Source organism: Dipteris shenzhenensis, chromosome 17 (assembly GCF_047967505.1).
Source record: "Dipteris shenzhenensis isolate YYH24624 ecotype China chromosome 17, Dip_SZ_1.0, whole genome shotgun sequence".
NCBI lineage: Eukaryota > Viridiplantae > Streptophyta > Polypodiopsida > Gleicheniales > Dipteridaceae > Dipteris > Dipteris shenzhenensis.
The window spans coordinates 24840914-24845256 of NC_141612.1; positions in this window are offsets into that span (position 1 = coordinate 24840914).

Sequence of the window (4343 nt, forward strand, 5' to 3'; positions counted from 1 at the left end):
GATGAATATAAACTTAAATGGAAACCTTTGAAGCATAGAACTCAACTTTGTGATACTTTTCTTAATGCTAATCAATTTATTGGAGAAACATTGTGTCATTATTGATAGCAACCAAACAGATTCTTGTTCAATTATTAGCATGGGAGAAGACTAATATTAGCAAGTTTATATTGTGGAAAATTAATTTGCGTCTAGCTATTTTAACTCACTATGATTGCAAATGTATGTTTTTTTGTAGTTCATTACATGCTATGAAAAAGAAATGGCAACATTCAACAACCAAAAGCAGATATGATGAGAGGTGTTAAAATAGAGGCCACGAGCTCGCAACTACTTTGTTGATGATGAATTTTAGGAGTGGAATACGGTTTTAAAACCATTTTGTGATAAGAATACTCATTTTTGAATCTGGTAATATTGTTCTATATATGATGCAAACCCATGCTTTCAAATGATACTTGGGTTTCCCCACTTATGGTTGAGGTGAATTCTAAATTACTACTTTCTACATAGTTTGATAACAGTTGTGATACGCATATGGGTGAAGCTATATTTATGTTACTAAGTATAAAATTTCAAGCAATGCGATTGTTTTGATTGCTGTAGTAGCTATGATAATAAAACCTATAAATTTTCAAGAAATGTGATTGTTTTGATTGTTGTAATAGCTATGATAATAAAACCCATTTTGAATGCGAAAGATTTGTTAAATAAGCAATGTAATCCCACATGTTGAATTAGCACTTCGTATTCTTTCAATTACTAAACCCACATATTACCATTGCAATATGTGAGTATGGCTTCAATTGAAAGTTAAGGTAGAGTGTAAGTTTCAATGTTGGTATAGTTATATTGTGTCCACAATTTGACATAGCAAGTTAAGTATCATTTTGGAGACACCTTCCAAATAGTGGATTCCACAAAGCTATGCGAAGCACCTCTACAAGGGGATTATCGAAAAACCTGCTTGGTTTTTCAAGCCTGCTTGCTTTTTCTTACTCGCTCTATCGACTACCTCCAAGGGGGGCCAATGACATGCATTAGGCCCCCTTGGTGGGGGTTTGGTGGCAGTGCCCCTGAAGCCAAAAATACATGAAAATCTATGCATGAGTTTTGTTTGAGCAACATCCGTTGACTCGTTAGGAAGGAGGTTCCTGGTTTGAGCAACGTTTGTTGACTCGTTAGGAAGGAGGTTCCTAGTTTGTATGGGAGCAATGACAGAAGAAGGCAAGTTAAAAATCGAGAAGTTCAATGGCAAGAACTAGCAGCATTAGAAGATGCAGATTGAGGATTATCTATAACAAAAGGACCTTTTCTTGCCATTAGGTGGGATTGCAAAGAAGCCTACGAGTATGTCAACCGAAGACTGGGAGGTTCTTAATAGAAAGGAGCTAGGAATGATATGACTGTGTTTGGGAGCTTCATTGGCTTTTAACATTCTTGAACAGAAGACAACAAAGGAATTGATAAGCACATTAGATACATTGTACAAAAAACCATCAGCTTCTAACAAGGTATCTCTTTTGAAGCATCTATCCAATCTGAAGATGTCAGAAGTTGGGTCGATAGCTGACCATTTGAATCAGTTCAATCTGAATACAAGCCAACTAAGGTCTGTAGGAGTAAAATTTGAGGATGAGGTTCGAGCTCTCTTGATTTTGTGCTCATTGCCAGAAAGTTGGGATAGCTTGGTCATGGCTGTGAGTGACTCTATTTTTGGGACAAATACTTTAAAGTTTGATGATGTTGTTGGTGTTATCCTGAGCGAGGAAATGCGACGGAAAAGCACAGTTGAAACATTAGGTAATGCTTTGACTCTTGAGAATAAGAGAAGATAAAGAGAGAGAGGAAAGAGCCCATGACATTCCGACAAGTCAAGAAGAAGGAAATCCACATCCAAAGGGAACTTGGAGTGTTGGCATTGTGGGAAGAAAGGACACCTGAAGAAAGATTGCTAGTCATGAAAGAAAAAGGAAGGAGATAGACAACAAGAGAATATGCAAGAAGCAAATGTAGTAGGTAGTTTGTTAAAAGATGCCTTAATTCTTTTAGTGGATACTATCACTGATGCATGGATAGTGGACTTTCAGGCACTTCATTTCATGCTACACCTCATAGGAAATATTTTCAAGACTACGTTGAAGGTGATTTTGGAGTTGTTCATTTAGGTGATGATGAAGCATTAAAGGTTGTTGGAAAGGGCAAGGTGTTGATAAAATTGTAGAATGGAAAGCAATGGTTGCTAAAGGAGGTACGGCATGTTCTTAATTTAAAAAGAAACTTAATTTCAACAAGACAATTCGATGATGAATGCTACACAACCACATTTTGCAAGAAATTTATGGAAGGTTGTAAAAGGGTCAATGGCAATAGCAAAAGGACCCAAGGTAGGTACGTTGTTTTTATGTACTGATAATTCTTACTCTATTGTTTTAGCTTCTGTAGGAGCAAATATAGCTCTATGGCATCATAGGCTTGGACACATGAGTGAGAATGGGATGCAGATTCTTTGCTCAAGAAAGCTATTGCCGAGGTTGATTTGGATTTTTGTGAAAACTGTGTTTATGGAAAACAAAAGAGAGTCAGATTTCTCAGAGTTGGGAAAGAAAAGAAGAGAGAAAAATTAGAGCTTGTGCATATAGATCTATGGGGTCCTAGTGATGTATCATCTCTTGGTGGTTCTCACTATTATGTTACTTTTATTGATAATGCAACTAGAAAAACTTGGGTTTATTGCACTCAAAGAAAATCTGATGTCTTTGAAACTTCTAAGAAATGGAAAGCTTTGGCTGAGCATGAGGTAGGAAAGAAGTTGAAGGCTCTCAGATTTGATAAGGGAGGCGAGTACTGCAATAAAGAGTTTAATATTTACTGTTCATACAATGGAATTTGTAGAGCGAAGACACCTCCTTAGGGGGGTCACTATGTATAAACCCTCTATATCACTTGCGTTCAAGGCATATTTCTAAAATCCCTTATCTGTAAATTTTTCATCAATAAAATGTACCCTTTTTCTATACAAATCTGTAAATTTTTTTGAAAATTGTTTTAAATACTCCCTTATGACTTTTGTTAAATTTAGATATTAAAAACATCCTTCTGTTGAACTCACGTGATAGGGTTACATATAATGAGTGACCCCCCTGAGGACACCTCCAAGAACACCACAAGAAAGTTTGGTGTCAGAGAGGATGAATAGAACAATCATGGAGCGTGCAAGGAGCATGAGACTACACGTAGGGCTACCCTTAGAACTTTGGGCTAAAGTAATGAATATAGTTGTTTACTTGATAAACAGATCACCTTCAAGTTCCTTAGATGGTGGCATTCTAGAAGAGGCATGAATAGGTGAAAAGGTTGACTATTCTTTTCTGAAGGTTTTTGGTTGTGAAGCATTTGTCCATGTTGATAAGGAATTGAAAACAAAGCTTGATGCAAAATCCAAGAAGTGCATCTTTATTGGATATGGAGGTAGTGAGTTTGGTTATCATTTGTGGGATCATGAAAGTAACAAAATCGTTGGAGCAAAGATGTTGTATTCAATGAGACTATTATGTATCAAGATCACTTGCTAAAAAGGAAGAAAGAAAATGAAGACACAAAACACACAACTCTTCATGAAATCACAGGAAATGAAATTCCAAAGGTTGTAGAAAATGAGAATGTGCAGCAGTAGTAGCAACAAGACCTCAAATTCCTCTAGGTTCACTTAGAAGGTCGAGGGTAAGTAGACCACCTGGGTGATTTTCTCCTTCTTTCAATTATGTTTTGTTTCCTGATTCTAGTGAACCAAAAATATATGAAGAAGCAATGCAGGTAGAAAAGGAGTGGGAGTGAGGCATGAAAGAGGAAATGGACTCTTTGCTACAAAACTAGACTTGGGATTTGGTTTGCTTGCCTATGGCAAAAACAACATTGCATGATAAATGGGTTAACAGGGTGAAGGAAGAAGATGGAGGAAAATGAAGGTACAAGGCAAGGCTTGTTGTAAAGGGGTTTGTATAGAAGAAAGGTATAGACTTTGATGAAATATTCTCTCTTGTTATTAAAATGTAGTATCCATAGGGATATGAGGTCAAAGGATAGGATGAATTGGTATGCAGGTAGAAGAAAAGTCTATATGGTTTCAAGCAAGCACCAAGGTAGTGATATTTGAAGTTTGATGGGTTTATGGTAGAGCAGGGCTTTAGTAGATGTCATTCAAACCATTGTGTCTATTCTCAGGAACTAGACAATGGCAGATACATGATCTTGTTATTGTATGTTGATGACATGCTTATTGCAGACTCTAGCATGTAGGATGTAAATATTCTCAAGAGGAAGTTGGCAAATACTTTTGCAAT